This window comes from Mya arenaria, chromosome 7 (genome assembly GCF_026914265.1).
Source record: "Mya arenaria isolate MELC-2E11 chromosome 7, ASM2691426v1".
Lineage (NCBI taxonomy): Eukaryota > Metazoa > Mollusca > Bivalvia > Myida > Myidae > Mya > Mya arenaria.
Genome location: NC_069128.1, coordinates 1,133,481 through 1,147,608, shown reverse-complemented (window position 1 = coordinate 1,147,608; position 14,128 = coordinate 1,133,481). Strand labels below are relative to the sequence as shown.

General features: G+C 34.7%; 1 protein-coding gene across 6 annotated transcripts in view; it reads left to right on the top strand.

The window, feature by feature from the left end:
• Positions 1 to 14,128, top strand: part of LOC128240378 (dipeptidyl peptidase 4-like) — a 372,769-nt gene that overhangs the window by 258,579 nt on the left and 100,062 nt on the right. The window lies entirely within an intron of this gene.

Below are 14,128 nucleotides of genomic sequence, written 5' to 3'. Positions count from 1 at the left end.
AGCCAGTTGAAATGTTAATGACGTCTCAAACAGAGGTTTCTGCAGACAGTTTATCATTTTGTTAATATGGCCTGATGTAATGGTTCTTTCGAAAATGGATATAATTGCGTGTTGGAATATACAGGGATATGTTGGACAAACCAACTAAAAAAGTGTCTTTAATCATAAAAGTCATTGTATTGTATTAATAAAAGCTCTGAAACCAACAAGGATATTTATTAAACTTGAAATAAAATAGTTATTGCAAAAAAAAATATAATTAATTTGTCGGCCTTGTAATACTGTCAATACGTGTTATTTAATTGAATCTAATCGTTTTATAAAGTCAATAACAGCTATACTAGCGACTATGCCATACGTTCCGTGAGTCAACACAACGTGGAAATTATTGCGAAAGGATTTGACCATATGTGGATTAATTCCGCCAAAGTCAATATTCCTTAAGAGGTATTAAGTGTCTCTATGGAATTTATATTAACGGTTTTGTAAGGAAACAAAATACGACGTTCTGCAAAATAGAAAATAGGGAATATCACTGTCGTTGAAGTGGTTATAAACGATGTATGTGATCATATGGATCGTTGATAGTTATAGCATTAGGGTGAATATATTTGAATGTAGAAAACCGTATACAAAACCAATAAAACATTAAGCACATAACGGCTATGGGCAAATTAAGTAAGACAGCATCGTTCCACAGACGAATAAAGAACTCTAGTATTCTTCCAAAGAAAATCCCTCTTCCTGGACAAAAACCTGAAGCTGCTCTAGCTAGAAGGCATCAGGATCCATGCATTGTGGAAATAAGGAACAAACATACAAACGAATTGGTGGATATTGAGGTAGGTTTATCATGTTGTAATGATATAACTGCCACATTTGCTAGAAATTATGTCTGCAAAGAAGTCGATTGTTCTCTTCAAACCATAGCAAACTTAACAACTAGTATACAAAATTAAGGGAACTTAAAGAGTTATTCCTGTCAACAGCAGAACGAAGTTAACCGATGAGATATTGTCGATGTACTTACCATTAAGGCTGAACAAATTTAGATGTTCTGGTTATTAATGGAGGGGGGGGTTCTGATTGGAACGGTCTAAGAACTCTCATGCGTTGTACTAGTTTCAAACTACAGGTGTCCCTGATCTATTATGACAAACCTCGTTAACATCTAAGACTAAAATGATTCCAGTTTCACCGTTCGTCTTAAGTGTTCAATTGATTAGTTTACACCATTTCAGTAAGACACACTTGCTAATGGGTTTTGTGTTACTAAGACTTTAGGTATAACATATGACAAATAGTTGTTTCCTGTGGCAATACAAGATTTCTCAATCGATTGGAACCATTGAGATTGAAACGCGCAGTTATAAACACATTTTATGTAAGTCTGCACTCGTCGAACACTAATGAAATGACCTTATGGTTATATCGGCGTATCTTCCGCAAGGCCCGTGTCTGCACATCATTTTCCTCTTCTTTTTTATAATCAAACCATCTTCTTTCGGCGATTGTTATTTACAAATTTTAGCAAACTTGCACGATGACTAGTATACAAAATTAAGGGAATTTTAAGAGATATTCCTGTCAACAGCAGAACATAGTTAAACGAAGAGATAATATCGATGGACTTACCATTAATGTTGAACAATTCATTTCCTCCATTATAGATATGATGTTCTAGTTATGTTTTGCTGACTGAAACAATTCGAGATTATATAAATGATAGAGATATTAAATTTTGTTTCTTTTCAAGATATTATATGTAATAGAATAATACTTCTTTCTGATATTTTGTTCTGTGTTGATATAAGACAGCCACACCTTGAAAACATCACTTGTTCATTTCATTATTGTCCGATTGTAATGACAAATTGTCAGCTATGGCCGAAAGGCCCGGATTTGCACATCATTTTTCAGACCATAACATACTGCATATGTAAGTATTTTTTTTATTCGATATAAACTCATTTATGACCGATAAATGACAAATTGACTATTATACATAAAATATGTATTGAATAATAATAATACATTTAGTATATGAATTGTACATGCGTAACCAATTTGGCTTACATGCAATTTTGAATTTATTTAATTTGTTTCTCTACAAAAATTCAAAATGTCCCTGTCGGTCATGATGGATATACAACATGCAGAAAAATTTCACATTTCTAAGACTTCTTGTGCGTTATACTAGTTTCAAAACTACAGGTGTCCCTGATGCATTATGACAAACAAGGTTGACACTAAAATGTGTCCAGGTTTACCGTTCGTCCTATATGTTCAAATGATTAGTTTTTTTCATATCAGTAAAGCCCACTTGCTAATGGGTTTCGTGTAACTAATATTTCAGTTATAACAGATGACAAATAGTTGTTTAAGTGATCTCTATATATATATTATTTGAAAACATCACTCGTCCAATACTTTATCGCCTGATTATAATGAAACAAATGTCAGATGTCAACTACGGCCGAAAGGCCCGGGTCTGCACATCATTTTACAGACAATTAAAGACACGCAATATGTAAGGGTTCGTATTTTCGAAAGGAATACTTTTTTAGCGATAAATGACAAATAGACTATTTAAAATTATTTTTTGGTCACCTCATGACAGATTACATTTGATTGAACGTACATTTTTTTTAATATCTGAAAAACCTTTTAGGAATTGCACTGTTTCAAAATTACATGAGTCCCTGATGAGAAATACATACATCGTTACCATCTTAGACTGCACTGTTCTAGGGTCAACGTGTGTCTTAAATTATCAAATGATAAGTTGATACCATGTCGGATAAACACACTTGCTAACGGGTTTCATTTTGCTAATAATTTACTTATAACAGATTACAAATAATTACTCACTGTGAAAAAACAAGATTTCAATCAAGAATCGATCAAAGTTATTGCGAAATTATAAACACTTTTCATGTAAGCGTGCTCTCGACGATCACTAATGATTATATTTTCTGCTTGCAAAGGCTTAGCCGATAGGCCCGGGTCAATTTAAATCTTGCTCGCTTTTGCTTCCTCCATTTTTGTATAGTTTTCAAAACCTTGATTCACTATACTGATTCTTAATAGAATCAATCCATACACTAGGCAAACACATTATGTAAAGAAACAAAGAGATCAACAATCCCAATTTCGCTACCCCCCTTCTTCTATATTTCCAATTTGGCATCCGAATAACAACAATAATGTCCCTATGCTGTGACAATCAGTCGAACGAATTGACTGTACTTCATGTAATAGAATCAAGAACGGATATGTATGTTACGGAAAATAGCGTTTATCATAATAATAAATCAAAATAGTAAGCTGTCTGGTGAAATCCCAGTTTATAAAAATAACTCCAAGCCATTATAACAATCTCAATAAGTTATGACCAACCGTCAAATTGCAACTGTTTAAACTAAAAGATTTCTAACGAGCCCTACTTCACCCTTTAACTGTACGTTTATGTTAGGCTAATTAGCTATTACCAACCGTCAAATTGCAACTGTTTAAACTAAAAGATTTCTAACGGGCCCTACTTCACCCTTTATCCGTACGTTTATGTTAGGCTCAATAAGTTATTACCAACCGTCAAATTGCAACTGTTTAAACTAAAAGATTTCTAACGGGCCCTACTTCACCCTTTATCCGTACGTTTAAGTTAGGCTCAATAAGTTATTACAACCGTCAAATTTCAACTGTTTAAACCAAAATATTTCTAACGGGCCCTACTTCACCCTTTATCCGTACGTTTATGTTAGGCTCAATAAGTTATTACCACCATCAAATTGCAACTGTTTAAACTAAAAGCTATCTAACGGGCCCTACTTCACCCTTTATCCGTACGTTTAAGTTAGGCTCAATAAGTTATTACAACCGTCAAATTTCAACTGCTTAAAATAAAAGCTTTCTAACGGGCCCTACTTCACCCTTTATCCGTACGTTTATGTTAGGCTCAATAAGTTATCACCAACCGTCAAATTGCAACTGTTTAAACTAAAAGATTTCTAACGGGCCCTACTTCACCCTTTATCCGTACGTTTATGTTAGGCTCAATAAGTTATTACCAACCGTCAAATTGCAACTGTTTAAACTAAAAGATTTCTAACGGGCCCTACTTCACCCTTTATCCGTATGTTTATGTTAGGCTCAATAAGTTATTACCAACCGTCAAATTGCAACTGTTTAAACTAAAAAACTTCTAACGGGCCCTACTTCACCCTTTATCCGTATGTTTATGTTAGGCTCAATAAGTTATTACCAACCGTCAAATTGCAACTGTTTAAGCTAAAAGATTTCTAACGGGCCCTACTTCACCCTTTATCCATACGTTTATGTTAGGCTCAATAAGTTATTACCAACCGTCAAATTGCAACTGTTTAAACTAAAAGATTTCTAACGGGCCCTACTTCACCCTTTATCCGTACGTTTATGTTAGGCTCAATAAGTTATTACCAACCGTCAAATTGCAACTGTTTAAGCTAAAAGATTTCTAACGGGCCCTACTTCACCCTTTATCCATACGTTTATGTTAGGCTCAATAAGTTATTACCAACCGTCAAATTGCAACTGTTTAAACTAAAAGATTTCTAACGGGCCCTACTTCACCCTTTATCCGTATGTTTATGTTAGGCTCAATAAGTTATTACCAACCGTCAAATTGCAACTGTTTAAACTAAAAAACTTCTAACGGGCCCTACTTCACCCTTTATCCGTATGTTTATGTTAGGCTCAATAAGTTATTACCAACCGTCAAATTGCAACTGTTTAAGCTAAAAGATTTCTAACGGGCCCTACTTCACCCTTTATCCATACGTTTATGTTAGGCTCAATAAGTTATTACCAACCGTCAAATTGCAACTGTTTAAACTAAAAGATTTCTAACGGGCCCTACTTCACCCTTTATCCGTACGTTTATGTTAGGCTCAATAAGTTATTACCAACCGTCAAATTGCAACTGTTTAAACGAAAAGCTTTCTAACGGGCCCTACTTCACCCTTTATCCATACGTTTATGTTAGGCTCAATAAGTTATTACCAACCGTCAAATTGCAACTGTTTAAACTAAAAGATTTCTAACGGGCCCTACTTCACCCTTTATCCGTACGTTTATGTTAGGCTCAATAAGTTATTACCAACCGTCAAATTGCAACTGTTTAAACTAAAAGATTTCTAACGGGCCCTACTTCACCCTTTATCCGTACGTTTATGTTAGGCTCAATAAGTTATTACCAACCGTCAAATTGCAACTGTTTAAACGAATAGCTTTCTAACGGGCCCTACTTCACCCTTTATCCGTACGTTTATGTTAGGCTCAATAAGTTATTACAACCGTCAAATTGCAACTGTTTAAACTAAAAGATTTCTAACGGGCCCTACTTCACCCTTTATCCGTACGTTTATGTTAGGCTCAATAAGTTATTACCAACCGTCAAATTGCAACTGTTTAAACTAAAAGATTTCTAACGGGCTCTACTTCACCCTTCATTCATACTTTTATGTTAGGCTCAATAAGTTATTACCAACCGTCAAATTGCAACTGTTTAAACTAAAAGATTTCTAACGGGCCCTACTTCACCCTTTATCCATACGTTTATGTTAGGCTCAATAAGTTATTTCCAACCGTCAAATTGCAACTGTTTAAACTAAAATATTTCTAACGGGCCCTACTTCACCCTTTATCCGTACGTTTATGTTAGGCTCAATAAGTTATTACCAACCGTCAAATTGCAACTGTTTAAACTAAAAGATTTCTAACGGGCCCTACTTCACCCTTTATCCATACGTTTATGTTAGGCTCAATAAGTTATTACCAACCGTCAAATTGCAACTGTTTAAACTAAAAGATTTCTAACGGGCCCTACTTCACCCTTTATCCATACGTTTATGTTAGGCTCAATAAGTTATTTCCAACCGTCAAATTGCAACTGTTTAAACTAAAATATTTCTAACGGGCCCTACTTCACCCTTTATCCGTACGTTTATGTTAGGCTCAATAAGTTATTACCAACCGTCAAATTGCAACTGTTTAAACTAAAAGATTTCTAACGGGCCCTACTTCACCCTTTATCCATACGTTTATGTTAGGCTCAATAAGTTATTACCAACCGTCAAATTGCAACTGTTTAAACTAAAAGATTTCTAACGGGCCCTACTTCACCTTTTATCCGTACGTTTATGTTAGGCTCAATAATTTATTACAACCGTCAAATTGCAACTGTTTAAACTAAAAGATTTCTAACGGGCCCTACTTCACCCTTTATCCGTACGTTTATGTTAGGCTCAATAAGTTATTACAAACGTCAAATTGCAACTGTTTAAACTAAAAAACTTCTAACGGGCCCTACTTCACCCTTTATCCGTACGTTTATGTTAGGCTCAATTAGTTATTACCAACCGTCAAATTGCAACTGTTTAAACTAAAAGCTATCTAACGGGCCCTACTTCACCCTTTATCCGTACGTTTATGTTTGGCTCAATAAGTTATTACAACCGTCAAATTTCAACTGTTTAAAATAAAAGCTTTCTAACGGGCCCTACTTCACCCTTTATCCGTACGTTTATGTTAGGCTCAATAAGTTATTACCAACCGTCAAATTGCAACTGTTTAAACTAAAAGATTTCTAACGGGCCCTACTTCACCCTTTATCCGTACGTTTATGTTAGGCTCAATAAGTTATTACCAACCGTCAAATTGCAACTGTTTAAACTAAAAGATTTCTAACGGGCCCTACTTCACCCTTTATCCGTACGTTTATGTTAGGCTCAATAAGTTATTACCAACCGTCAAATTGCAACTGTTTAAACTAAAAGATTTCTAACGGGCCCTACTTCACCCTTTATCCGTACGTTTATGTTAGTCTCCAACTTTACCTTTCTTTAATTTTAAAAATTTCCGGGTGGCATGTATACCTCCCATCTCTCGCCCCACCGAGCTTGCCGTAGACTTTTAGATATATATTTAATTTGAAAAACTCTACTATTACTTATTGTGAAAGCAATAGTGGGTTCTGCAATGACCTCAGAATGCAAGAAATAAAATACTCTATTAAACAATTGTGTTTAGGTAGCGGGCCCCCGAACAACCCGAACTGTATTACTTTAAAATATAGGCCGGTTCGACAAAGACTAATTTAGGAACCTGAACTACATGTATATAAACAAATGGTAAAAGAATTCGGTAGTCAATAAGTTGCTTCACAAAGATATGTTCAAAGCTTTACTGTCTCTAAAACTCGACTTTAAAAATCCGTCTTTGTCGTTATTTTACCATTTTAAGATACAAACATATTTTGCTTGGATATGCGATCCTCTTAGTCATTGGGATAAAGTGAAAATGTTGTATCAGCTTTTTGTTGTATATTTCATTTAGAACCTTTTCGCCCTAGCTGTACGGTAAGTGTATCTGGAGAAACAAACTGTCTAACATGTCACGGATTCTGAAAAGATTTAGTTTGACAAAGTAATTCAATGCTTTCACGCCCTGCAGATTTTAAATTCCTAGAATTGGATTTGTAGATTAAAATTTGCCCTGAGATTTGCATTATCAGCTTTTTAAGAAGCTATTTGAATGTTATGATTGTCGGGTTATTGACAAAGAGTATCTATAATTAACGTCATTGGGCGGTTCAAAAAAAGAACTATAGAAACAACAGCACAGAAGCAAACAAATATTTTCTAGAGATGGATAGTAAACATTTTGATAAATAATTCAAATGAATACTTAATGTGAAAGACTACAGAAACAAGATCAGTGGCCCAATGTTTTAACGTAAACCCCGCTTAATGACATAGGGTAAACGCCAAAGATACAAAAAAAGACACATAATAAAAACAAGAAACATGGAACAACAGAACAAAACTCCACAAACAACACAGTGCATATATAATATATAAAATCTAGGTATATTTAAGGACTGTTGAGTACCGCCATGGAATGGTCAAGACAAATGGTATATACAGACAGCAGCTCTATATTTATTTGCTTCTGGACTTGTACAAAACATTTCTATTTGATTGTTAAATTGTTTGCTATTGTCATTTGAAGGAAACATTTGGTTCGAAAAATAAAATAATAAATTCTACAGTATGTTTGCTTTTGTTCGACGTTTTCCAGCCGGATAAGTATGTTTTGAAATAAGAGTCCGATGCTTTATTAAGAATCAGTTTGGTATTGCCTTACGGCGCGAAAATTGGTTTAGCTCCTATTGAGAGTGTATGTATTTTACTGACCCTTCTGGAATATTGTTATGACTTGACCTCATTTAACAGGTTTTTGAAAGATTTTGTTTAACACTTGGCTTGCCTCGGCTAGATTTATAATTTTACAGCAGTAAAGTATGCACTGAAATTTTATGCTTCCTAGTCGAAATTGCTCTAAAAGGACACTGTAGTTTTACTTCACCCGAACATTGAATTATAGATGTGTACGTCTGGTCCAAATGGGGTCATTTATTCTCATTACCAGTTAAACTGTTTAGGTTACTTAGAATTGTACTTACTTGACAACGCTTGCACAGAATGTGAGATTAACTTGCTAATATGCTAAGTAACCTGCGTTTTACACGATGTTGCGCAATGGTGTCGTCTTGATTAGTTTATAGCTTGCGTTGTTAGGGAAACAGGCGTACCCGGATAAAACCCCACAACAAATATATTAAATATGTATTGAATCATGATAATATTTTTTTCTGAGATGTATATGCATAACTTGTCACCACTATTGTGTAATTCTCTTAATGTTGTGTTTTGGCATTATATTCACTTTAAAGTCAGCTACATCAAATGACAAAGTTTGGTTCTCAACGAAATTACAACTTATTCCTATCGATTTTCATTCGAGATATTTCAACATGCAGAACACAGCCGATGTCTCAAAGATCTCTTATGCATTATAGTTTTTTTCCAAACTACAAGTATCCCTGATGTGTTAAGACATACCTCGTTAACACCTTAGACTGCAATGTTTCCAGTTCTTCTTAAATGATCAATTGATTAGTCTGTATAATGTCAGTAAAGCACACTTGCTAATGGGTTTCATGTTGCTAATCATTTAGTTATAACAGATGACAAATAGTTTTCTGTGTGGAAGTACAAGCTTCCTCAATCGATCAAAGCCATAGGGATTGCAACAGGCAGTTACAAACACATTTCGTGTTAGCGTGTTATTGACGAACACTGAAATGATTGTTTTTCAATTCTTCACTACGGATGCAATCAAAAGTCCAATTAGCAGTTTACGTTTTCAAAACCTTACTTGGTGCCTCCGGACCTTTCGTACCTGCACATCAAAATGTGTCAAGCTACGCCCTTTGTTTGATCCAAAGATGCATATGGGTAATTAATGTTTCTTGGATTGGTCCTTATTATGAGTTGATACGTTTGACACCGTCAGAGTTTGCAGTATCAAACTGCTGGATAAAACGAACTAAAAAAATGTCTTGATGCTAATCAACTTTTCATTGTAAACATATAGTGTTCTTCTTTTTCTCTCCAATATTTTATGTATTTTTCCACCCCGTTTTGTTCTCCCGTATTTATACCTTTTCAACTTGGCAACGCTCTACATATGTTAATGAAATAAATAAAAGATAGTTCACATTGTGTGGATGGTGTAAATTAATCAATGGGTCTCTCCTTGTCTACCGGTCCATGTGCTAACAATATTAAGGGTCTAAGGAACAAACACAGTTACCAAACACTTAACCACGATTCTGTTTTAAGACGTAAGGATCAGGACCAAACAAACACCAACAACAAACTCAGCAACGAACAATACACACCTTTCTAAATACCGCCATTCGTAAATGTCGGCGGTATCTTCCTTGGCACGATTAATTAAAATCTAAGTAAAACTCACTGGGATTTGGACCGATTTAAGAGCGCTCCTTACAATTCCAAAATCTTTGTAGGTTTTTGCTTATAAGAACGTGTTTCTGTGTTTTCCTATTAATAGTATATAAGGCATGTTTGCATTCTCCGACATGCCTGTAGCTGACATTTCCATATTTGGTTATAACGGACCATTAAGCAAACACGCTATCTGTCAACTAACCTCTCAGACATGTCAAGCTATGTAATTATCTTTTTTTATGTTCTTATCGTTTTCGAGTGTATTCTGTGATATGGATTTGCAAATTTGATCTGAACATTGAATGCACTGAAGTTGCATGTTGGCATTTCAACGTGGTTTATAATTAATGTATTGAAAAACTTTCTTTATCACTAAAATTTTCTTTCAAAACCGACATAAAACCATATATTAACTGAAATCATTATTGTTGAATATGTCTACTCATTTGCATTTTATTTCCTGCTGTTTCACAACAATTGCCGGGTTCGTTTTTGGTTGCCCGTTTCTAATTTCGCTGCATCGGTTCTTTTTCAAATCACATTACCACGGAAGTGTGCGGGAAGAACTTTCTGGCAAACCAAATATGATAGTAATGAAAGAGACCAATCGAAGAGACCAATTGATGAAAGCAATTAGAAAAACCGTTTTGCATTTGAATTGTTCAATTATAGGCCTTCTAGTAGTCTGAACCCACGTTTTTGTACGCAGTTTCATGATATTGAACAGTATAGACCTTTCAAGAGTCTGAAACCCACACGCGGTTTTCATGGTACTTTGAAAAACCTATACTTTACCAGCCCATGATTACCGCGTACTGAAATGTGGTTTCAGAATCATGAAACGCCTATACTATAAAATCCCCTGAACAACGCGAACCAAAAAATGGGTTTCAGATTTACCTTTAGGGCTGAGGGTGTTGCGTGCCTTTTCATATATAATGATGTATTGAGCCTGAAACGTTTGTCACTGCAAATTGTACACTTTAAGATATTATTAGAATAAGGTTGTTATATGAGACAGCTACTAAAATGAATACAGGACATATAATGATGGATTTGTATTACATAAATATTCATACATAAAACAGTTCTTTACGACAATCCGTATTGAGTGTCGAGGCAGAATAATGATTGTGCAGATCGCCTGCATAATTTGGCGTAGCATTTTATCCCTTTTGCTATTATTGATTCGCATTTGTATATTATTTGTCTTTTCTTGATGTGAGGTACTCTTTTAATTACGAACTAAAAGTTTTATATTGCCTGATGTTTCATGTTTAGTTTCAAATTACCACTTTGGGACTTGTTACATTAATCGCATTAGTTTTACCAATTATTTTCGCAAAACCTCATTAAGCTATTGTTTCTCAATTTCTCGATGTCTGTTGTAATAGGTTGAAACAATTACTTCCCTATGCTGTGACAATCAGTTCAAAAAATTGGCAGTACTTGATATAATAGTATCAAGAACCGATATGAAATACGAAACATGGGGTTTATCATAATAATAAATCAAGATAGTAAGATATCTGGTACCAGTTTATATGTAACTCTAAACCATTATCTATATCTCAATACGTTATTACCTGCCATCAAATTGCAACTGGTATATTTACAGGCCTTTAACAGGGCCCTACTAATCCCACTTTTTCCCTACTTTTTATACGGCTTTTACATTCTTAAATTTTACGAGTGTCCGGGTGGCATGTTCCCGAACCCAGCAAGCTTCCATTAACTTTCAGTTTCAGGACAGTTCTACAAAACTTATTTTCGACCCTAAAAGTAGTTTAATGGTGAACAAAGGATCGGTTCTCAATTAGTTGTCCTCAAAAAAGCAAGTTAAGGGCCCGCTTTTAAAAAAATAAATATGCCTTTGTCGTCATTTTACCATTTTCACGACACAAATATATTTTGCATTCTACACTCCAAAGCAAGGGTTCAAAACAAACATATGATATCAGCCTCTTGTTGTAAACATCACTTAGAACCTTGTTCTCTTTTACTTCTCGATCTGCTGTCTGAAAAACGTCTAACAGATCACGGATGTTGTGGAGATTTAGTCTGACAAAGTAATTCAATGCTGTCACGCCCTGCAGATTTAAACTTCCTTTAATAAGATTTGTGGATCACATTTCCCTGTGATTTGCATTATCAGATGCTCTTTGAATTTGATGGGTGTCGGGTATGGACAAATGATCTATAATTGACGTATTTGGGTTGTTTCAGATAGAAATAAAGAAGCAACAATAACAGCACAAAATATAAATATTATATTAATTTTCTTATGAATTGATGATTAACAATTGTTTATTGATATTAACCAAGACAAGTAGTATGATAGAGTTTCTTTGTTTATTTCGAGGGGTAAAAGCGAAAAGGTTCTATCTGCTTCTTTGTTTAATGTCAGTTAGAACCTTTTCGCATTCACCCATCGATTTGCTTCTGGGCATAACATAAAATAACATGATTTTCTTATTCATTGTTCGTCCAAACTTCTGCTATGGCTATATGGATACTTGTGGTTCTAAAATAGCATCTTTATATGGCATTATTATTGTTTGTCTTTTTTTCCTACCGTATAATTAATGCTAAACAAATAATCATTTCGGTGTTGCCTTAGCGCCCTTAAACCAATTTCGCTTCATATGAGTTAGTCCGTGTTTTCATTGGTACTTTCAATTTGAAAATTAATATTAATTCTTTTTTTCTTGTTCTTTGGCGTGTGTTTGGACTTAATCAAATTCATTTAACGATTTTGGCTTGCCTCGGATTCATTTTTATGTACATAAATTAATCATTTACAGCAGTAACATACATTTAAACTCTAACTCAGTTTTGGTTTTCTAACTGTAATTACAATAAAAGGACGCCGTATATTTACTTTACGCAAACATTAAAGAATAGGTTTGTAAGTCTGCAGGCCGTATTCAATAACCAACTTAGATTGAACTTAAATTTAAGATTAGAAACTAAGTGTTTTGATTGGCCTAAATATTTACCTGACCAATGGGCTGAATGAAATCACTGAGGCATGTCTAAGGATAAGGATAAGATCAATATTAAATACTGGATACCGAATGAGGTCATTTATTCTCATTAACAAGTTCCCTTTACGTATTACCAAATCTAAATGGAAACGTTCCCTGAACAATGCATCTGTGTCAAACTTTTCTTCTCTTAAACTGTTTGGGTAACTTTGAACTGTATCAACTTGAAAACGATTGTGCAGAAGGTGAAATTAACTTAATATGCTTAGTAACTTTCGAATGCACGATGTTGCGCGAGAGTGTGGTGTTGCGATTTTAGGGGAAACCGGCGTACCAGGATAGAACCCCACTTTAATTAACCTCAGACTTAGGATCGTTCGTTATTATTGTTTAAGTTTGTTAATTATCTATATTTTATCGGATAACATATCAACATTTAACAAAATTAAGTTATTCGAAATATGTATCGTCCATTTTTGTCTTAAATCTGCATTTTAAAGACATATATACAGCGAGAATGTCTTGGTTAGTATTTAGATGAAGGCTTATAGGCATATTGAAGGAATTGTGTTTGTGATATGAACGTTTAACAATTTTAATCAATCACGTCAATTGTTTTCTTCTTAATTGACCTTACGACAGCGGCTTCTAAGCCACGCCCCCTGATATCAAGGGAGCGAACTCTGTCTATGTCCGTCAAACAAACGAGGAAGTAATGGCGTCTCGCGTCGTTTCGCTTTCCGATATTCCTGACAAATTATCATAAATGTGACATTACAATGCGAAAAAAATAAAAGTCAAAGGAATTTGTAACTGGCTGCTACATCGGAAGGCTCGATATATCTTTAGAAAATGACGATATCTAACATTGACGGGATGAAATCTATCCAAGTCAGAGAAAATCGGATAGCCGCCATGTTGTCAACATTGACATCGATACAAAGGAAAAGCGTGTGCGTGACGCATACTGTAAATGCAAACAAGGGTAAGTTTAACTTTTAATAACATCGGTCCTTCTTACAGTATTGTTGAATTAAAGATTAAATCATCGCACAATATGAGTAAATCATAAATGGCCCGAATGGGGAACCCGGAAGTGACATTAAATAACAGTTACATGCCAGCTAAACAGTATAACCTTGTATTCTATAGTATGAGCAGAAATGGTTTATTGGAGTTATGCATAAAAAGTTTCAGTTCTAAGCGATTGAACACTCCCTCTTATGAATAATAATGTAATAGTTGACAAGTGACAATCGTGGGTGATACCAATCTGTAACTTGTGCA